This window comes from Bos taurus, chromosome 19 (assembly GCF_002263795.3).
Source record: "Bos taurus isolate L1 Dominette 01449 registration number 42190680 breed Hereford chromosome 19, ARS-UCD2.0, whole genome shotgun sequence".
Taxonomy (NCBI): domain Eukaryota; kingdom Metazoa; phylum Chordata; class Mammalia; order Artiodactyla; family Bovidae; genus Bos; species Bos taurus.
In genome coordinates, this window is record NC_037346.1 from 53,864,554 (window position 1) to 53,887,385 (window position 22,832).

General features: G+C 55.9%; 1 long non-coding RNA gene across 2 annotated transcripts; it reads left to right on the forward strand.

The window, feature by feature from the left end:
* The first annotated feature begins 9,414 nt into the window (after positions 1-9,414).
* Positions 9,415-17,998, forward strand: LOC104975122 (uncharacterized). Of its 2 annotated transcripts, XR_813476.4 has the most exons (5): positions 9,415-9,443; positions 9,775-9,871; positions 10,513-10,668; positions 11,534-16,435; positions 17,216-17,998. It is a non-coding gene; the product is annotated as an uncharacterized lncRNA (long non-coding RNA). The 2 variants fall into 2 exon arrangements; XR_009491606.1 differs by having other exon boundaries at positions 11,534-17,998.
* Positions 17,999-22,832: the final 4,834 nt, after the last annotated feature.

Here is a 22,832-nt window from a genome sequence, read left to right on the forward strand (position 1 = left end):
CTGGGCCCTGAAGCAATCTTCCTTCACTAACTATTTTGGTTTTGAGCCCACCAATCAGAGAGTAGACAGGCTCCCAGCACAGATCTTGGAGGCAAGTGGAAAATGCCAGGGGGCTTGAGCCTTTCCAGGCTGGAAGGGCTGGGCCCTAGGGACCTAGACAGCCGAGTGTCTGCATGACTCCTGGATACTAACAAGGCCCCTGGCCCAGGGACCTGGTTCTGGGCAACCTGTAAGGTCAGACACTTGGACAGCAGCCGCCGGCTTTGCAGACAGTGGGGAGTCCATAAGGAGTGTCCCACAGGCTCACAGATGGCCACACAATACCACAGCTGCGGGCAGAGCTCACAGAGGGCTCATTTGGCCAGTCCTCGGAGGATCCGGCCGGGGGAGCGCTCCAGGTCCAGCCTGCAGAGCAGCACTCCCTGGGCGCATCACCATTGGGTGCAGACCCCCCCTCATTGGGGGCCATCCCTGTCCTGGAGCCTCAGCTGCTATCCCAGCCTCCAGGAGGGACAGGGCAGAGCCACCCGTGAGTCACTGTGCCCACTTCCTGCCACATGGAAGCCGTGGCTGAGTCACCGGCCCCCCAAAGGGAAAGACTGGCCACAAGGCCGGAAAGCTGGAGCCCGATGGTGGCAGGAGTGTGTGGGGGGTGCTGGCACTGCTAAGCAGTGCTGCCCTGTCCCACGGCCGAGGTGCCTCCGGCCCAGCCCGGGGTCCTCCAGGCAGGACCAACCTGGCCCCAGCAGGATGGGCTATTTCTCCCCTCTCCCCCAAACCCCGACAGTAACAGTTGTAAAATGCCTTTCAAAACAAAACAGAAAACCCGAACTTTTTATTTTGAAATAACTCAGGCTTACAGAAAAGTTTCAAAAATACGACAAAAAACTCCTGTATACCTTTCAGCCAAATGCCCCAAACGTTCACATTATTATGCCACATTTGTGTTATCATGTTCTTTCTCCTTCTCGCCTCATGTCCCCCATCAGCTATGTGAGAGTAAGTTGCAAACATGATGCCTGTTTCCCCTGAAATACTTGGGCGGCTTGCGTTGCCCTAAAAAGAACGGTGCCTCACCACAAGATATGCAGAACTTCCCTGCCCCGGGGACCAAACCCATGCCCCCTGCATTGGCAGTGTGGAGTCTTAACCACCAGACCATCAGGGGAGTCCAAGAAGGGCATGTCTTACAGAGGCAACATCAATGTCAGGAAAGGGACTTCACATCGGATGCTTTTTATGCACCTTCTCAGATGCTTCTGGCCTGTAGTGCCAGCCATGGGGGTGGGGTGGGGTCCCCACCTAACCGCACCTGGCCCGGGCCTAGCACCCCAAGCTCTTCCCTCTCGCCCCACCTGGAGGGCCGAAAAACCGCTAGGCATCCGTGATGTCTGGGACATCAGTTCGCTGGAGGGTGAATCTGAGTATCAGTTCTCCCTTCTTCCTGGCATCTGTGCTTTAGCTCATTCTATTCAGTCTCTTGAAAGACATCCCAGGCAACAGCGGTCAGTCACATTACATTCTCAGGGGCAGGCTGTCACACGGGGCCCACACCTAAAACAAAGCCCCATGTTTGGGGTTTAGCGCTCTGAGTCCCCTTGAAATTCTTCATAATGTTACCCTTCAATCTGTGTTTTCTATGTGAAGCCTAATGGGACGATGGAGCTTGCACTGGGGGCTGGATCCTCAGCTCCAATGGGGTCCTGCCTCCCAACTTCCAAGGACAGGTTCTTGGTCGCGGCTCTCCTACCCCCAGCCAGCGACCCCTGCCGCCACCACCCCAGCCCTGCTGCTCCCACCATGCTCTTGCTTCTGCTCACACTGCACCCAAATCCCTAAGTATCCAGTCTCCCAGGCACAGGCCACCATGGGAGAGAGGAGCACAGCCTCCTGTCTTCCTGATAATCACAGCAGAAATGTCCTCTTCATTTCTGCAGCCACTCCCCAAACTAAGCCCCCAGCACTTTGTCAGCATCCCCTCCAGCAGGTACTGTTCTGCTATCCGTTTTACAGATGAGATAACAGAGTCTCAGAAAGGTTTACTCGCCCGAGGTCCACCAGCCATGAATGGAGCTGGATTCAAACCCAGCTCTTCCTGCTCCGAAGCCCGAGCTGTCACTCAGCCATTGCTTTGGTTGTTTATGAGGTCTCTCCTCTGATCAACTAAAAGCAGTGTGTTTGTGTGTGTGTGTGTGCTCAGTCATGTCTGACTCTTCTCAACCCTATGGACTGTAGCCTGCCAGGCTCCTCTGTCCATGGAATTTTCCAGGCAAGAATACTAGAATGGGTTGCCATTCCCTTCTCCAGGGATCTTCCTGACCCAGGGGTTGAACCCGTGTCTCTTGTGCCTCCTGCACTGGCAGGAGGATTCTTTACCACTGCACCATCTGGGAAGAAGCAGTGTAATTGATCTCATTCTGTGGACCACCTAAGAAAAAGCTCAGGACCTGGAGCTGGGAGTGAGGTTGGTGAGCCCCGTGGGAGTGACGCTGGCGCTTTAGGCCACGTGGGCCCAGGACAGGCTCTCCGAGGTGGCTGAGCTGGGGCTGAGTCTGGGCCAGGCCTGTGTCCTTGCCTGCAGCCCAGTTCGCATTTCCACCAGCTGGGGAAAGCGGGTCTGAGTCATCGGAGTCCCTGTGCCTGACTCCTCGCCCATACAGCTTGCATTCTGGCCCCTGGATCTCAGCACAACCCCATTAACTTCTTCGCTCTCCCCACCTTCTTCCCTGAAAGAAATGAAAATCTCAAGCTGGGGAGGAGGTCGCTGGATCCAAGCTCTTTAGTCTGCAAAAGAAGGACCTGGGTTTCAGACAGAGGTCCTGATGGACTGAAAGAAGCCTGGGCTTGCACCATGGGTAGAATTCCATCCCTGTGCCAATCAGCCTCTCAACATTCTCCTGGCTGGGGCTGATGATAGTAGTAACTTCCAGGAAGAATCCCCGGGACCATGAAATACAAGGGCCTTCTGGAGAGAGCTCGAGGGACTGCACCTGACACTTGGTGATGTCGTCACCCCTGGATATGTTGAGGAGAATGTTGAGAGGCTGATTGGCACAGGGATGGAATTCTACCCATGGTGCAAGCCCAGGCTTCTTTCAGTCCATCAGGACCTCTGTCTGAAACCCAGGTCCTTCTTTTGCAGACTAAAGAGCTTGGATCCAGCGACCTCCTCCCCAGCTTGAGATTTTCATTTCTTTCAGGGAAGAACTGTTAGCTTCCCCACTTTACAGAGGAGGAAACAGAGGCTCAGAGAGGTTAAGTAACCTGTCTAAGGCAGCCCAGTTAGCAAAGCAGAGCCAAGGTCTACCAGACAACTGTGCAGAGCAGCCACCCTTCCCATCAGACACTGGCCGCAGAGGAGCAGCAGGCACTGGCCACCCGCCTAGGGCTCCTAGAGTCCACGGCTACAGCCATCCCACACCGGCCAGCCCCGGAGGAGCAAGGAAACCGACCCCCTCCAGATAAACAAAGCACTTCCTCCCCAAAGCCCAGGCCCAGGAGAAGGAGGAGGTGCCCCGAACAACTGTTTATAGAGACAGATGTTTGGGACGGAAAAAGAGAGACAGCCCTCCTCCATCCCCATGGAGACAGAGGAAGTTTGCAACTTGGGCAGAGGCAACTGGAATTGAAAAAGGAGAAGGGGAGAGAAGGGAGGGAACCAGATCTGACCCGCTGGAAACAGTCTGACATTTTCAGATGCTGGTGCCTAACAAAGAGGTGTTGCTGTGGCAACCAGGCCTGCAGGCTCTGGGCTGCCAATCTTGGCTGGACCCGGGGCCAGAGCCAGGAGATAAATCAGCACACGTGGGATAAATACCTCTGAAGAGCAAATAAATAAGCACATACTCACCTAGGGGCCTCTGAGCCCCAGGACCTCCTGGGACCACGGCAAAGTGGGGAGGTTGCTCACGGCCCCTCTCCTTCTCTCTCCTTACTTCCCCTCTGCTTTCATCCTTCTTTATTTCCTTCCATTTCCCCCTCTCTCTTCCACTCTATCCCTACCTCCTTCCCTCTCTCTTCCCCCACCTCCTTGCTTTGTTTCTCCATAAGTGTTCAACCTTTGCTCCTGCTCTGGCCTAGGAACCTCATCCCCATCTTCCTGGTGGCAGCTGGCAGATGACCCTCAGCTCGGATGATAGCAGAGGGATGTTTTGCAGTAGAGTGAGGTCCCCAGGGTGGGTGGTGGGCAGCACAGCCATGTTTTTTCTCTGGGCATTTCAGGCTGTAGTTATGGGGAAGAAGAAGGGGAGAGCTGGAAGAGAGCTTTGGGCCTCCTTCTTCTAAGGAATCTAGCTCCTCGGAGTTCCTCTGCCCAGCTTCCCAGCCCCTCCATCTGCACTTACTTCCCCTCCCCAGCAGAGCCATCCATCTCCCTGGGGTTGGCATTGCTTCCTCAAGCCTCTGGATGAAAACCCACGAGGTCTGATGGTGACATTGTCATCTCACTAACCCCCAGAGCCGTGATGTGCACTGTGGGACACACACGGTGGCTACCCACAGTCTGACCTGTCCTGAGACCCTGCTGCCTCGCCGCACCCGTCACCAGAATCCCAGCCTTCTCCTCCTCCAGCCCCGCTGGAGGAACCCATCTCTCTCCTCCTTGTCTCTCTCCAGGGGAGGGGGGGGTCGGGGAACTTCCGATGAACTCTGGCCGAGGTGATGGTAATCCCTGAAGCCAGGATGTTCTGTGGGAAAGAGCTAGAAGGGCAAGCTGAGCGGCAGTGGTCCTGGGGTCAGGGCCTGCAAGTCCAGAGGAGGGGCCCGTACCTTCCTGCCTCCAACCTCACAAACCTCCCGAGACTCCCATGATGGGAAGGGAGGCCACAGCTGGACCACATGTTTATCCAGCCTGGCCCGCCCAGGAGCGCGCCCCAATTCCCAGGCTGATGACGGGACTGGGAAGGTGTCAGGGTAATCGTCCTCCTCTGACATATGGGGAGGCTAACACTTGGCAAGAAGGATTGGAATGAGGGCTAAATAAAGGCCGTGGCCAGTAGGGACGTGTCCACAGCTGGGGGGCAGGGAGGACAGCTGTTACAGGCTGTGTTCTTGGGGGTTCAGACGGGAGGCTGAGGAGGGGCGACAGGGGACTGTGGAATGAGGGATCCATCTCCCTGGGTCTATCCCTGAGAAGGAAGCCCAGAATTGAGTCACAGGAATGCTACCATAAGGGCAGGGGCTGATGGGAACCTCCATCACTGCCAAGCAAGCTTGATACCAAGGATGAAAGGCAGCCTGGGCTTCCCAGCTGACGCCTGGAGCAACCAGGCCACACCTTCTAGAGGCCAAGCTTCAGGACAGAGGCCCAGGGCCAGGTCAGTGCTGCCCAGCCACCCAGGAAGCAGCGTGTGGGCTCAGTTCCTCCTCCTGTCCCAGCTCGCTGGGTGACCCCGGGCAGGTTACTTAACCTCTCTGGGCTTCGGTTGCCTTGTCTATAAAATGAAGATAATAGCTATGCTTCGCTCACATGTTGTGAAGATCAAAAGAGACAATGTGGGGACTTCCCCGCTAGTCCAGTGGCTAAAATTCAGCGGTCCCAGTGCAGGGGGCCTGGGCTCAACTCCTGGTCGGGGAACTAGATCCCTCATGCCGCAACCAAGACTGAGGCAGCCAAATAAATAAGTTTTGTTTTTTTTTTAAAGAGAGAGACATCACCTAAAACTACCACAACATTGTCAACAGGCTATACCCCAACACAAAATAAAAAGTTAAAAGTTTGGGGAAGAAAAAAAGAGAGAGAGGAAAGACAATGCGTAGGAAGCACACTTGTCAAACACTTATTGAGCACCTAACGTGTGCCAGCTCTGGTGCTGGGCTATAAGGAAAGAAGCAGGGCAGGGCATTGTGGGTATGTCCCACAGGCTGGTCCCCCTGGTCAGGGAAGGGATGTCGGCTGTGGCCCAAGAGGGGGGCACAGCCAAGAACGGGGACAGCAAACCATAGCCCACGGGCCAAATTCAACCTGCCGCCTGTTTTGGTTCAGCCCACAAACAAATGGTTTCTACATTTTTAAACCGTCAAAAAAACAAACCAAAAGAATATTATTTCAGAACATGTGAAAAGTATATGAAATTCAGATTTCAATGTCCATCAACAAAGTTTTATTAGAACACAGCCACAGGCATTGGTTTGTTAAATCTCTACGGCTGCTTTCAGGTTACAGGAGCAGAGAATCAAATAGGGACCCCTGGCCTTTTTCAGAAAAAAGTTTGCTGACCCCTGACCTCAAGAAAACATGTTCGCAGGCCAGGGGGTGAGAGAGAGTAAAACCTTCTGGACCCTGGGAGAAGCCCACTGCGGATGGGGTGGAGCTTGGTGAGGCTGCAGGTTGGCAGCGGTCGGAGGAGGAGAGAGGCTGCAGAGAGGAACTGCCCACTGCATCCCAACAAAGCTCGTCGATGCCCACCCAGGAGAGGACAAGAGCTGAGGGCGGCTGGACACCACCCTGCACAAGCCTGCTGGGGAGGGGGAGGAGAGGAAGGAGAGGGGACAGAGTTCCCTATTCCTACTACTAGGAAGCAAGGAGCTGGCCGTGGGAGGGCTTGGAAATCAGAACTCCCTCCTCCCTTCTGTGGAGCTTGACTATGCCTTCCTCTCCCAGGAAGCCAAGACTGGGGCTTGGGGCTCAGGGAGAGGGCGATAGGGAGGGTACTGGAAGCTGCTGTCCTGATTCCAGGGGGCCCCAGTGAGGCCCAGGGGGCTGTGCCCTCCACCTCTCTGCACTCCTGCTCAGTCACAGAGCAGAGAGAGGACCGTCCCGGGGGCCTGGGGTGGGCCCACATCAGGCTGGGGGTGCCGAGGACACATGACCTTCAAATGCGGGCAGAAGGGAATCAATGTTCAAGGCGCCCCCCAGGAAGCTGGGACCATGGGGGACTCTCAGGGGACCCTGGGCATCTATGGAGCACACCATCTAGTCGGGGGGAGATGGTGCCCTCTCCTATCCCAACGTGACTGGGTGGGCTGCAAGACTAGGCTTGGGTGGGAAATGTGGTACAAGCCCATAAGCCTGGGGGGCGGCGGGCATGTCTCCTTTGCGTGCCAGTGGGAGGGCGGGGGCCAGCCCTTCACTGGAGTATGCAGGCGAGATGGAGTCCAGGGCTCTCTCCTCACCACACCTGCCTGTGGCCTGTTAGCCGCTCAGTCGTGTCCGACTCTTTGCGACCCCATGGACTGTAGCCCGCCAGGCTCCTCTGTCCGTGGGATCTTCCAGGCAGAATACTGACGTGGGTTGTGATTTCCCTCTCCTCCCTCACCCCACACAGACCTGCAAACAAGCTTCTTCAAGAAGCTGCCTTTGTGCATTTGTCTCCGAGTTCCCCCCCCCAGAGGCAGGGCCCCTGGGCAGCTGCCTAAGGACGAGCTCCTCCAGGAGCACCCCTGGGAGTATTTGGGACCAGTTCGAGTGATTCTAGAAACCCCTGATCTTCAGTCATTTCTGGATTCCCCAAAGTCAGGGGCAGTCTCAGAGGCAGGGGTGGAGATGAGAGAAAGAAGTGCAGTGAGGAGGGGTCTCCACCCTCACCCTCTGAGCCCTTTAATGTCGCTGTTTGTGCTGGGCGTCCCCATTCCGGAGGACAGACATGGAAGGCACCCGCTAGGCTGGCCCAGGTAGGAGGTGGTGGAAAGTCAGGTACAGGCTGCAGGCAAGGGGGCTGGGCGGGGGTGAGTCGTGGGAGATGCAGGTCCATTCCTGCGACAGGGCTGCAGGAGAACCCATTCCTCCAGTTGGACCAGGGGAGAGCCGGCTGGAGGCGGGGATTCCTGCTGCCTCCTGGCCTGACTTCAGAGGCTCCCGCTCCTCCAGCTTTGGCACAACTCCAAGAAGCGGGAGCCTGCGACCTCAGCCCTCCTAGCTCCTCCACAGCCCCCTGCCCTGCCCCCTGGGCTGCAGCCACCCCCTCCACCCCAGGATCCGAGAGGCCTCCATCCCCAGGGCGGTGGCTCCAGCCCTCTCCCCTGGGCCCACACCCAGTGGGTTCCATCAGGCAGGGGAGCCCCACCTCCTGCCATTCTTGGCCGGGGAACCAGGAACCCTCAAGCCCCTGGATGTTGCCTCACTCTTCACAGCATCTCCCAGCCAAGGTCCCCACCCATGGCCTTTCCCACTGTTCCCTCCCTCTCTCTGAACTTCCTAGAGCCCCTCCCCTGCCTGCCTGCAAGTCACCTGACTGGGCTGCTGGATTCCTCACCCAATTCTCTGGGCTCTGGAAATGCCTGCCCCCGCCAGAGACTGAGAGTCACTTGACAGCTCTAGAGTCATCTGAGCACTCCTAGCCCCCATCCAGTCCCAGCCACACACTCCAAGAACACACCCACACCCACACAGGTGCACACACATTGTGTACGTAATGCACACATGTGTGCACAGGAATGCACACGTGCCCACCTGTGCACATGCAATGCACAGCCATGAGGACAACAGGCACACATATATGCTGCACACTTTCATGTATATGCCTGCACATGCGCACACGTGCACACACGCAGTCTTGCACCATCCTGTTGGTCTCACCCATGCTCCTTCCTCCCAGGCTCCTGCAGTGCTCCTTGCATGTCGGATCCCCTCCAGGGGCCTGCACTTGTGACTTGGGGTCAACATTTGCCCCCCCAAGGCTCCTCCCAGAGTGCACCTGCCTTGCCCCTCAGGACAGTCACATTCTCCTGCTCCCAGGAACTGGCGTCTTAGGCTACGATTCACTTTTTTTTACAGCTGAGATTGGAAAAAAAAAAATCTATCTGCTGTCACTGTTCAATATTGGTGAATGATTGTGGGGAGGGAGAGATCCCTGCCCACAAGGCTCAGTTTCACTGGGAAAGGGACTTTCCTTGGAAGGAACCAAGGTGTCTTGTATCAGATTTGGGAAGGGAGACTGAATAGCTCTTTACTGTAATTTGAACAACTAAATTATTCATAGCATAGAGAGCGGCAGACAGAGACTGGATGGTGACCAGAGAGCCAGGAGACCCCAGCCCAGCCCGATGACCCGGGCCTGGGGCTGCCTCTCTGCTCCTGAGGGGCTAGTTAGTTAGAGGGGTCTGGGAAGACTTGGCCCCAGGGGTCCCGCACAGATTCCGTCTGGGAGGGAGGAGACTGAACTAAAGGGCCCTGGCCATGTGGGGAGCCACAGACCCCCTAGCCCTTCAGGGGCTTGTCTTAATGGAAGGAGCTCACCTGCTCCGGCCAGACGGACCCCAGGCCACAGGAGGTTGGCACTGTCCTGAGAGGCCTGCAGCCTGGAACCTTCCCTGCTTTCCCCAGGGACTGAGGTTGTGGGGGGGGCCTGCCAGAGTCCTGCCCAGAGCTGAGGCCTGGCCTCCTCCCATAGGAGCCTGAGGATGGGGAGACACAGAACAGGTGGCCATCAGCCCCTCCCTCAGATTCTAAACACAGCCCAGCTTCCCATCACCCCTGACGTGGGCAGCACCTGGAGGGACAGTGGGTAAGGACTGCTTCCCCTGGCTCTTCTGCCGACTTGGTCGTCCCTCCCCAGGCACTCCCTCGGCCCTCGGCCCTGGGCTCTGATGTCCCTGGGCCCTAATTGGGAGGGAGGCAGGGACAGAGAGCTCAGAATCAAGTCCTCAGGCAATCTGCTGGGGGCCCAGCTCTGGGTGTCCCAGCGGAGGGAGTGAAGGGAGGTGCCGGGGGAGGTGGAAGGATGGGGAGACTGGGAACATCCTCGAAGGTCTTCTAGCAGGAGTCTCCCTTCCCCACAAAGCTCAGGGACCGGGGAGGCTTTCTCTTTCTCGGCTTGTCTTCCCTCCCTCCCGCAGGACCCGGACTGGCAGGTGAGCCGTACATACGTACATACGGATGGAACGAATTGACGATGCAAACCCCGGCCCGGGAAGGAGGGCCGGCGCTCAATGAGTGAGTGCGCATGCGTGAGGCCACAGCCTCGGCGGGAGAGAGGCCGGGCAGTGGAGCAGGAGAGGAGAGTTGGGGGAGGAAAGTAAGGGGAAAGGAGAAAGACAAAGGGGAGCCTCGTAGGGGCAGAGAACGTGGGGAGGTGAAAGTCAGTGTCCCCAGAGCGGGCTCAGGGCGGGGCCGGAGGGGGTCAGGGGGAAGAGGGCCAGCCTTTTGGAAAGTGGAACCCTGGGGCCAGCACGTGCTGACTCACCCGCCTGCCTTCAATTTTCCCTGTTTCCTGGGGATTCTCATTTTATTTTCGGGAAAGCTGCCTGCTCCGTGACTAATTTGTTCTTAAACAAACCAAACCCAGGCGGTGGGGAGGTTGGGAGGGGCCTGAGTCACTCTCCGCCCAAGGGGACCACACCTCAGCTCTGGGCCTGGCTGCACCCTGCCACCCCAGCTCCTGGGGGCCCCTCAGGCCTGGCCTGAAGGTGACTCTGATGCTCCCCAATGGGGAAACCCTGGGCTCCCAGGGATCCCAGGCTGCTGAATGAGCACCCTGATAGTCCATTGCCCAGAACAGTGCTGGGCACAGAGCCGAGACTCTGTGTTTGTTGACTGACTAACTGACTCTGATCCCTCCCTCTTCTCTTTCATAGACTCCTCCTTGAACTCTTCCTCTCCCTTGAAGCCCCTCAGTTTGGTGACACAGATTTTACTGTAATTAATAATAATGTCACCTTTCACCGTGAAAGTGAAAGTTGTGTCCGACTCTTTGGGACTCTACACAGTCCACGGAATTCTCCATAACTGGAGTGAGTAGCCGTTCCCTTCTCCAGGGGATCTTTCCACCCCAGGAATCCAACCCAGGTCTCCCGCTTTGCAGGCGGATTCTTTACCATCTGAGCCACCAGGGAAGCCCACCCTTCACCATACCCTAAGTTAAAAGTGTTAGTCGCTCAGTTATGTCCGACTCTTTTTGACCCCATGGGCTGTAGCCTGCCAAGCTCTTCTGTCTATGGAATTCTCCAGGCAAGAATACTGGAGTGGGTAGACATTCCCTTCTCCAGGAGATCATCTCAATCCAGGGATCTAACCCAGGTCTCCAGCATTGCAGGCAGATTCTTTACCATCTGAGCCACCAGGAAGCTAGACACACAATAAATTCATTCTGTCTGGATCTATATGACCTGCCTGGTCCCTTGGGATGTGTTTCTAATTGCTGTACCATTCAGGGTGGCTCAGGGATACCCATGGCCTTTCTTGGTGGCTAAGACTGCAAAGAATCTGCCTGTAATGCAGGAGACTAGGGTTTGATCCCTGGGTCAGGAAGATCTCCTGGAGAAGGGAATGGTTACCCAATCACAGCAGAGCCAAATCAGGGGGCAGCCTGCACCCAGGTATTCTGCTAGGCAGCGGGAGATACTGTTCCCTCAAGTTTACAGAAGAGGACCCTGCGGCTCAGAGAGGCCAGAGGTCACTGAGCCAGAAAGCAGCAGATATGAATTTGAACCCAGACTTCAGGGCACCCCCAGTATACTAGCATGCCATTTGCTACCCTCTGCTGAAGTGGGATCCAGGGCCCCCAAAGACAGCTCACCCTTGGACCTGGAGGGGCAAGATGATACGGATCCCAGTGGGAAGATAAGGGTGACATCGGGGTGTTCTCTCCAACTTCAGGTCCAGCTCGGAGGCAGCCACTGAACTTAGGTCTCTGAAGCGGGGGTGGATGCAAGACAAGCCACTGACATATGGAAAGAAACAAAACCTTTCTATTTCTACTCTTTATCTCATCCTTTGAAAATTGCAACCTTTGTGGGTACATAATGTATAAACCTAGCAATACGGTGCCTATGGTTTACAAGTAAATCAATCTACAAACTCTGGAACATTTCCTGGAGAAGAAACAGCCTGCCATCCCAGTGGGCTGCACCCAGGGACTCCCCCTTAGTAGGTGCCCAATAAATACTCTGTGCTTGAAAGGGTGCCCAGGGGTTCTGGTTGGAAAGCAGCTGGGAGGGGGGGCTCTCTTCCTGCAGGGAAGACGCACCCCAAGCCCTCCAGGGGCCCAGGCTGACCAGCAACCTCGGGGGGCGTGACGGCGGCCGGCCCCGCCCCCTCCCGGCGCGGCACCACCTCCCTCGGGGTGGCCGCGAGGTTACCGGGAAGGGAGGCGGGCTCGCAGCTCAGCTGCTGACATCTCGCCCCACGGCTTCCCCGGCGGGTCCCCGCCCGCGGCAGCGCGCCAGCTCCCTCCCGCCTCCCACCCGCCCCGCGGCGCGCCGGATCCCCCGAGGCCGACCAGCGCCCAGGGCGGCCCTGCGGGGGCGGCTGCCCGCGGGCGCCGCGGTGCCCAGCCCGGCCCTCGGGCGAGGCGGCCCGGGGCTGCAGCCACCGAGCGGCTCCTCGCCCGGGAGCACGTTTCCAGGAAGCGCTCGAGGAGCCGGCCCGAGTTCCCGACAGCCGGCCGGGCGCGGGCGCGCAGAGAGGCTGAGTCTACACCAGCGATCAATGCACGCCCGCCTCTAATCCCCTAGAGGCCGAGGCCGCCCTCGTCGTGCGAGTGCCCTGGCTCGTTTCGGGGGTGGTTGCCTTACTCCTTCCTGGTGGGCACGTCGCTTCGCCTCCTGGCCTGTGTGTAAAACCAGAGGGCCGGTGAGCCCCACCCCAGAGCCCGCCCTGTGAGCACCAGCGGTGCAGGGACCCAGGACCCTGAATATGGACCCCTCAGAAGTCGCTGCTTTTACTGCTACACAGCGGATCCTAGTGGAGGCCTTACGGGCCAGGCCCACTGACCTGCAGTTGAACCAGCCAGCTCTTCCCCCTTAACTAGAACTATTCTTAACAAGAACTACCTCCTCCTGGCTTTTTTTTTTTAAGGGGTTCCAGGGACGGGGGAGCCTGGTGGGCTGCCGTCTATGGGGTCGCACAGAGTCGGACACGACTGAAGCGACTTAGCAGCAGCAGCAGCAGCAGCAGTGATCAGCAAATATTCCCTTGGAAAAAACTCCTAAAAGAAGGCAAGCAGGGTCTTGCTCTAGTCAAGGAGTGGGGGGCCTCGGATTTGTCTTCCTAGTGTGGAGGATAGCTGTTTAGTGTGGGGCTGAAGCCTGGGGCTGCATCGCCCGCCCTGGGGGTGCAGGGAGAGGTGGCCTGGGTGCCCTTGGATGAGCTCAGGGAAGTGCCTGAGAGGGGCTTCAGCTCAGCTTACCGGGTCTCCCCCGCCTTGATTTGGGAGGCTGCTGAGGAGAGAGAGGGAAGGAGGGAGAGGAGAAGGATGGGGTGGAAGACCTTTGGGGAGGTACAGGCATGGCCCCCACCCTGGTGGGGAGGTCTGACAGGGGGACAGAGGGAGGGGGCCTGCAGGGCCTTTCCCCTCCCTGGGCCTGACTTTGGGACCTAAAGCATGAAGGGGGCAGGCTCCTGCTCTTACTAGACCACCTGTGTGAGCCCCTGGTTTCCACTGCTTTCCCAGAAGACGAAAAGGGGGTTTCTAATGGGGCCAGGTAGCGCGGTCAGAGTAGGAACTCTAAGGCTGTTCAGCCCTGCACAGGGTTCCCTGCCTTCCCCCTCCCCCCTCCCCTGCCCAGGTCACTGGCTCTCTGCTCACCTGGATGGGGAAAGAGGTTTAGATCTGGGAGGAAATTTGGATCTGAGCCCCCACCCCCAGACACCACCAGGTTCAAAGCCCTACTTCACAGGGATGGCAGTATGGAGGGGAGACCCCAGGGAGGTTTGGGGGTGGGGTTGGGATGAAACAGTAAGAAGTGCTGCTGTGGACTTGGAATTCACCTCCGGGTGTCTGGAAATGGCAGACTGAGAACCCGAGTCCCTTGATTTTAGTTGCAGGCAGAGTTCCTTTGAAGGGGACCCAGGTCTCAGGCCAGGCATGTGTGTGGGCTTTTCAAGGTGCTGTCCTGCTCCAAGGTCCAAGCAGGGTTACCATCCTGCCCTAAGCCTTTGTGTCTTCTTCATCCTGCCCGGACTGCATCCACTCATGCATTCATTCAGATTCACTCATGCATTCACACATTCATTCATGCATCTCTTCATTCTCCCATCCATTCATGCATTCATTTAGTCTCTCATCCCACCTTTGATGAGCACCCCTGGTGGGTCAGACACATCTGAGTCTGAAGATGTGAAGATGGAAGGGGGGGCTCCCCTTGCAAGCCTGGGCAGCCATGAGCACAGGGGAGTAGCCCTGAAGCTCAGCTTTGGCACCAAAAATAAATTCCTTTAATGGAAATTTGTATTACTGTAGATTCACAGGCAGTTGTAAGAAATACCAGAAAGGTCTCTCTGCTCAGTTCCCCCAGTGGTGTCACTTTTCAAAGCTACTTGCAATAGCATACCCAGCACAATGGCCTTCATGCAGTCTGTCTACTTTATTCTGATTTCCCCAGATTTATTTGCATTCATTTGGGTGTAGGTCTGGTTGAGATAATCCTATCATCTGTGTCTGTCACTAGTTGAGATGCTGACAAAAGTCACCAATGCAAGGACCCCGTGCATGACCCTGTATAATCACACCCACCTCACCCCAGCATCCTCTGGCACCCTGGCCAGATGTGAAATTTGAGCAGCAAGTAGGAGGCAGTTACTCTCACCCTCCCCTCCCCTAGCACTTGCCGGCTGTTTGGTGCCTTGACCTCCCCTCAAGGGCATCTGTCATCCCAGGCTTGGCCAGAACCTGGTCGGCAGTGTCTGTGGGAGGAGGAGGCCTTACACAAATCAACTATCTGGAAGACAGGCCATCTACTGCCTTTGTCTGCCCAGCACCCCTTCCCCTTCTTCCCGTAACAGACCTCCAATATGCGCCCCTCCACCATTCTTGGTTTTTGTGGCTCATTGATGGGGCTGACCTCCCCTACCCCCTATAGGGGAGCATGACCCAGGATGGCGCCATCAGAACATGCCCACATGTGCTGGTCCCAGCTTGGGGACAAGACCCAAGCAGCTCTGTGGCTAGACAGCCTGGTCTTTGCCCAGGTCTGCTGCAGCCATTTTTAGCCACCTCTAGGGAGAGCCTGCCTGGCTCTCTGGTGGCTGAAATCAGCAGAACTGAGAGAGGGAGAGAGACAGGGTCTAGGTGACACCAGTGGGAATCTGAATTCAGTGCTTGAGTCCAGTGGTGCCTGAAGCCCAGCTCTCATCCTGTGCGTTTTTGTCAAGTGAGCCAGTAACATAACCCCTTTCTGACTGCTTAAGCCAGTGCAAGTTGACTTCGCACAGTCCCATTAGGCATTAGTTAAATGACCTTGGGCATTTTGCATATATTCTGAGCCTCAGAAGATATAGTCAAGGACAATAATACCTGCTCATATGGTTGTTGTGATATTTATATAAGACAATGACTTCAGTTACCTAAGTAGGCACATAGTAAGCTCAGTTGTTAGACTTGAGTTATTATTCTATAGGAGTTGGGTCAGAGCTGCTTTAATCAAAAGGCTACATATGATACAAATGAACTGTACTATCTTACCAGGGAGCAAAGCCTCATTATTGAGGAACCAGCCTTAGCTGGACTGAGATCAGAACCGTAGTGTCAGGAGGCAGAGACCGTCTCCCTCTCTGGAGCCAGCAAGACTCTGGCATGAGAAAACCCACCATAGCGTCTGTGGACAAACCCTAAGGCGACCCCAGAGCATCGCACTTGTGTATAATCTCCTCTTTGTGAGCATGAGCAGAACCGTGGACTAGCTTCCCACCCACAGAATATGGCAAAGCGGATGGGCTCTCATCCCCACGATTACTGTATGTTATGGGCTCTCATCCCCACGATTACTGTATGTTATGTAAGACACCATCTCACAGCTCGGAGTGAGCACCACAGTCCCTCTTCCCATGAGCTTCTTCGTGGGGTAGTTTGAGCATCCTCATGGAATGGTGACTGGCTTCCCTGATAGCAAGTGAGCCAAAAGACGGTGATGGAAGAGGCAACACTTGAGGACCCTGCGCTGGAAATTACACCCTGCTACTTTGTTGTATTCTGTTGGAAACAGAGTCGGTGTGGGAGGGGCTGCTGAGGGTGTGAATACCATGAGCCTGGATCCCTGGGGCCATCTTGGAGACAGGCCACCAGATGAGGGATTTAGCTGTGGGAACAGGGGCTGGTGGGAGCTTGGAGAGGGCTAGGGAAGTAAGCCTGGGGCACTTGAGAAGCTAGAGCATACCCCGAGGCCCTAAAGTGGGACACCAGGGGATAAGCTGGGTGAAGGGAATCACAGCTCCCAGTCCTGCTTCTTCAGGCAGGGATGTGGACCCCTCTCCCGGGAAACTGGAGCCCTGTAGAAAGAGCAAGGGGAGGGGCACCCCATCTAGGCCACCTCTTTGCTACGTGGTCCTGGGTGGTAACTCTTTTCTCTGAGCTTTTGTCTCACCGCTCTCCATATAGATCCACTTATCTGCCCCCTCCCTCAACATGGAGATGAGGGAACTGGGGAGGGGGAGGTGGGTGGGGTAACATCTACTGTTTGGCCCTCTACAGCCTTCTCCCATTTATACCCTGAAAGACTCTCAGGCTGGGTGTCCTCCAACCACAGGATCCAGAGGAGGAAAGCGAGGCTCAGAGGTCCCGAGGTGAGTAGGGTGGAGACTGGGGAAGAAGACTCCTGCAGCCAGGGCCCCCCTCCCTGGGCCAAGCTGGGGGCCAGGGAAGGAAATGTTCTGGGGCGGAGGCTGGGAAGAGGGTTGGAAGTCCTGTGAGACCCAGGTTCTGATGCCGCAGGCCTCTGGCTGCCAGCCTTCCCCCCATTGATCCGGGGAGTTCAGGCTCACATCTCTGGCTGCACAGGCTTCCTGGAGCCATGCTGCTGTCTCCTTTGGGGCTGGCCCAACCTGGCTGCCTCAGGGAGGCCACCGTTGGAAGGAGGAGGGTGGTAGGCACCCCTAGAGCCAGCTGGATATTCAGATCTCCTCTGCCCACTAGAAGGCCCTGGACTCAAGGCCCTGGAAAAGGTCTGCTGACTTCAAGGAGGGGGTCCAGCAGGAGTGCTGAGGCCAGATTTGCACAGAGAGGAAAAGCTTGTGGACCTGAAGTCCCAGATGGAAGAACAGGATACTCTCCCAGTCACATAGGTCAGGTAGAATCCCCAGGAGAGAATTCCTGAAGGCTGGCTGAGAGGAATGATACAGGAGGGGGCGCAGAAGTGAGGACAAGCTGGGAAATCCCCCTACAGGGCCTGGGAGGTTGCTCCTGCCATGTCCTCTGGGCTCAGTGCCTAGGCTGAGTCCCTTCTGCACGGAGCCCTACCAGGTGCCACCAGAGCATCTTCACCACGGTCCCGTGGGTGGGCTTATTCCCACTCCCCATGGACCAGCATTGAGAGGTGGAGTCACCCACTTCCCCACTCCCCGCAGAGTTGCAGATCCAGAATCTAACATGAAGGCTGACCTCTGGGAGGACCGTGCTTACTGCTTCCCGTGTACGACTTCATCAAACATGAGAACCAGGAAACTGGGAGATGGCGAAGGACAGGGAGCCTGGTGTGCTGCAGTTCATGGGGTTGCAACGAGTCAGACACAACTTAGCCACTGAACAACAACAACAACAGATCCCATGTCATAGACGAAAGGTCCAGAGGCGTCCAGTCACGTGCCCAGGTCCCACCGCTCCTTGGTGCCAGGATCAACAACCAGACATCTCAGCCAAAAGGTGGGAGCAACCCAAGTGACCGTAGATGGTTGAATGGATAAACAAAACATGATCTATCCATACAAGAGACTCTTAGTCCACGGGGGACTCTTAAAGAGGAAGGAAGTTCTGACACGCATGACGATAAGGCTAACCTTGAAGACATTATGATCAGTCACAAAAGGACACAAGCCAGTCACAAAAGGACAAATATTGCAGGATTGCACTTCATAGAGGGTATTCAGAATAGTCAAATCCACGGGGACAGAAAGGAGCGTGGAGGTTGCCAGGACAGAAAGGGCTGGTGGGGAGGGAGAATGCGCAGTTAGTGTGGGTGGGGGGAGTTCCAGCGGGGCGTGTTGAAGGGTTCTGGAGATGAATGGGGGTGCGGGTTGCCCAACAACATGAATGATGCCACTGTACACATAAAAACGGTTAAATGGAAAATTTTATGTTCTGTACCTTTTACCACAATAAAAAAAAATATTAAATAAAACCCAAAAAACCCAGGCAGTGACCTCGGCATCCATGGTGCAACCACCAGACTGCACAAAACCGGTGGCGGGGTCCAAACCTTTGCTTCTCCCCATCCTCACATCCCAGGGCAGGAGGTAGGTAGGGGAACGAGGTTGCCAACAAACTGGAACACAGGATCCCAGAAGCCAGGAGCCCTGAAGACGTTCTGGAACAAGCCTCAAGGGCAGCAGCTCCTCGGGGCCGATTGGATAGCGCACTGGGCAGTCAGGCCCAAACCGTCCCTCCCCTCCATGGATGCAGATCCAGAATCTAACGTGAAGGCTGACCTCTGGGGAGACCCCGCACATTGAGCCCCTCAGATCACCCCGACAGAGAAGACGGGGCATGCCCATGCCCTTCACACTCACCTACACACCCTGGGATACCTCAGGCAGACACAGACCTGCGATCCCTGGTTTCAAGGCAGTGTGCGCACACAGGTGCCCTCCCCCAGGTCCCTGGAGCTTCCAGAACTGCACAACAGAAAGGGGGTCCATCCCCCTCAACTCCCCTCCCATCCCCCTTGCCCACCTCAACCACTGCCCCAAATAAGAGCTCAAGTGACCCCACACACGGGCGCCATGGCACCAGGCTCTAGGCAGGCCAGGGCCAAGACCTATACAGAGACTGCCTGGAAATAGGAGGGCAAAGAATGCAGTGGGCAGCTTGGCAGAGAGACAGACAAAGCTGCCGGGCTTCCAGGAACATGCTGGCCCTGCCCTGACCTCGCCCACCGGCCCAGGGACTCAGCCAATGGATGCTCGGTCCTGGGCTCCAGCCCCCCGGCCGCGCCCAGCCCAGCACAGCTGCTCCAGGCCCTCCTGGTCACCACCCCCTGCCCCCTGGTGACAACAGGACGGGAACTGGATCCCTGTCCTTTCAGGGTTCCAGCCGTGCCGGGAAGGGGGTATCTTTAGCTTCCCTTCCTGGAAGCCCACTGGCTCCCGTCCCACCGTGGCCGGCCTCAGAGTCCAGGCCACCTCCCCCTCTAGCACCAATTCTCTAGAAGAGGAGCGGCCACCCCAGAAGGCTCTGCTGGGCTGGCTTGTCCCCCATTTGCCCCAGGACCCCATACCCAGCCTGACCCCTGTCCACGCCAGCCCTTCTCAAGCCCCAGCTTGAAGCTGCTCATTCAGGGGAAGTGACTTAAACATGCCCTGCCCCCGGTCTAATGCGAGGACCTTAAACAGCATCCAGGTGAGAGGAGAAGAGAGCAGCCTTGGGGTCACTACAAACCAGGGCTGGACAAGGCCCCTGACTGTTCCCAGCAACAGCAGTGCGTTTTCCTGGCAGTACAGTCTGAATCACGACCTGAAAGATGTATCCATGAAGTGACCTGCGCACCTCCTGGTGTGGGGCAGGGCGAAGTTGGGCGCGGCTTCGGGGAAAGTGGGAGTCCAGACAACAAAGGATAGGGAGGGGCACATTCTCAAGGGCCATGGGGCTGCAGGGGGCAGCCAGAGGAGAAAGGCTGGAGTCTCCAGAGGGGAGAAACAGCACCCACCTGTGGAGCTTCTCGCAGGAAGAGGGCTGGGCAGACAGGTGATAAGGAGCTGAGTCAGCCACCGGGCGGAGAGGACTGGCCGGATCTCAAGCTACAGGGTGGCCCTGGGGCCTTGAAACTGGCTGAGGGTGCAGTGAGCCCCTGGTCCAGGAATGAAACTGGGCAGGTCGGGCCTGGCCTCACTTCCCAGCCCCGAGAAGTCACTCCACCTTGGATCCCTGGATTGTTCAACCAAGACCACGGTCCACTCTCTTGCGCTGGGACTGGGGTGGAGGGAATATTGAGAAAGTCATTCTGTCTGTGCCCCCTCCCAGGGGCTTGTAGTGTGTGGGGGAAGGGAAGGCACAGGGGGCAGGTAAGAAGAGAAACAGCGAGCACCCAGTTAGCTGCAATGTGGGAGGGAGCAAGCAATATCAGAAAAAAGAAGTAAGTAAAATGCCTCCTAAGGTGAGCAAGTTTGCAGCTGGCTGCGGAAAAGCTCAGGAAGCCTTCAGGGAGGAGGGGGCACGAAAAGGAGACCTGACAGGGTGAACGCAGAGTGATGGATGGCAGACAGGGTCACGGGGTCAGAGGGCACAGTGCATGAACAGCATTAAGGGATGCAAGGTGTGCAACGCTCATGCCTGTGATTTCAGCCACCAGTAACAAAAGAGAGACTTGAGTCATAAAGACCATCACTGGGTTTTTGTTTCTTTAAAATTATTTTTATTTTATACAATTTTAAAGGTTACACTACATTTACAGGTATTACAAAACATTGGCTATATTCCCTTTGTGTATAATATATTCTTGTAGCCTCTCTTACAATAACCATTGTTTATATAACAAAAAAGTCCAGAGGTTACGGGTTCCAGAGCTGGTTAACAACTCAAAGATATTGGCAAGGGCTAAGTTCCTTCTGTCCTTCCATGCCACCAGTTTAAAGCGACCAATCGTCCTGTTGCCCAAGACTTTCCTAGTTTTAGTGCTGAAAGTCTTGCATCCTGAGAATGCAAATCCAGACTCTCAGTTACTCTAGTATTGAAGATGTTGCTCCTCATGGGCACAATATAGTTGCCACAGCACCAAGCATCACACCCTCGTGAAATGACAGTGTACTGAGCAAGAAGAAATGGGGTGCAAGCAAAACATATTCTCCTTGCAGTTCTCAGAATCCTACAGAGACACTCCCCTTACATTTCATTGGCAGGCCCGAGTGTCATGGTCACCCTGGACTGATCGCTGGTATGACTGGCTAAGCCCATCACTGTTCATCTCTGGGGCCAGGACTCTATTAATGAGGAGAAAGGTGGTCTGGCTGCTTGGTGGCACCCAATATCGTAAGGCCAGGATGGACAAGCCGCACTGGGGGACTCAGCCTGCTTCGAGTCCCAGCTTTGCCCTGTCATGGCAGGTCACCTGTGCTTGGCGAGTTTCACACTCCTCACCTGAGACTGGGGGAAACTAAGAGTGGTGTCCTTGCAGAGTCTCGGGAAGAAATGAAAACATGAAGAAGAGTACTGAGCAAAGTGTCTGGCAAACAGGAAACAGGATAGAGCTGGTGTCCGTGTAGACTAGCCACGCTCACCATTTTCAGTTCAGTTCCCCAGACGGCAGATGCTGCGCGGCACAGACCCCCTGCTCTGGGGGGCCTCAGTTTCCCCAACAGAGGAGAGTGTGCTGGATGGTGGGGGAGGGAGGGTCTTCAAGGGGAGCCTCGAATCTGCTCCACTGAATCTGGTTCTTTCTGCACAACTCTTTTCTTTTATGTAGGATTATTTCTTGGAGGTGTTTTCCCAGAAGTGCAAATACTGACTCCAAGAGAATGGACTTTGAAATGATGCTTTATTTTAAATTATGTATGTAATAGATCATCCTTGTAGAAAGTCAGAAAATACAGAGAAGCAGAAAAACAAATATTAAAAACTTCCTGGTTGACTTTCTGTTTTTGGAAAAAAGTAAATCATTTAGAAACGCAGGCCTATTTGGGGAAAGAAACGACTTGTACCTCACCCCAGTCCTGATGGAGGCCTCCAACCTGGCTAACCAGGGAGCCAGGGAGTCACCTTCTCGGGCTGGAGGAGAGAAGTTAGAGTGCTGTGGCCACAGTGGACTCAAGAAAGTGGCCAGAGAAGGGGAGGGAGCAGGGTGTGAGAGACACGGGCTGGGCCCCTACCCCCTTGGCAAAGCAGGGGCGAGGGAAGGCTCAGGGTTTCACTGGGGCTGAGAAAGCACGTCCCGTGCTTACAGAGGGACTGGATGGTGGAGCAGAGCCATAGGGGTCTGGAAAAGCAGGATGACAGCAGAGGAAAAGGAGTGTTTTGAGGGACTGTCCTGGTGGTCCAGTGGTTAAGATGACGTCCACTGCAAAGGGCATGGGTTCTATCCCTGGGGGAGGAAGGTCCCGTACGCCGCAGTAAATAAATAAAATGGTTAGTTAAAAAAAAAAAAAAGATGGAGGTGGGGAGACAACACTGAGGCTGGAGCCCAGGGAGGGAGGGGAGAGAAGAGGCCAAATCCCACAGGGCCAGGGGAGTCCTGGGAAGGAGCTTGGGTTGTCTCCCGTGGGTAACCTGTTGACTCTGAAGCCAAATAACAGAATAACCAAGTGCACGATCAGATCTGTGTTTTAGGAAGACCTCCCTTCCTGTCCTCGGGAGCAAACCCCAAGGGGACTGAGGAAGGAGGACCTGTGGGAGGCCATGCTGGTTCTGCCACCGAGAGGCGGAGGGACCAGGACCAGGGTGCGTGAGGAGGGGCTGACCTCTGGGTCCACCCAGAAGGCAGAGCTGGAGTCACTGCCGGGACGGAACGTGGGATGCAAGAGGAAGATGGGGATGGGGTGGGGGTGTCAAGGACAAAGGCACTGTTGGGGACCTAATAACTGACACCATGGAGTTGCCTGGAAGACAGTGGGAGGGGGCGAGAAGGGGAGTGTGGTTAGAACAGTGGTACCCAGCTTTCTCTGAAGGGCAGCCCTCTAACCCTCTTTGTAGAAATTTCATAGAAATTCTGGGATTGTTATCGTCTCTCGCTCAGCGAGTGTGTGTCCATCTGGAATGAACCCAGAAGAGGAGGTAGGGGTCCAGGCTCAGGCCTGAGCACGTCCCCAGCTCCTCTCTTGCAGGCACCTGAGGTAAACCTGGCTGGGCTTTCTGTATGCCCCTTCCTGAGCAGTTCCCTTGCCAGCTCACTCCCTGTGACTATTTCACCCCAGCAGGGACCTTCTCTGTCTCCTCACACCTCCCTACCCTCTTCATTCACAAATGAACCTAAAACTGAATCTATCCCTGTGGCCAGCCAGCCTCCAGCCAGGCCACCTTGCGCCATGAGCAGGACGCTCC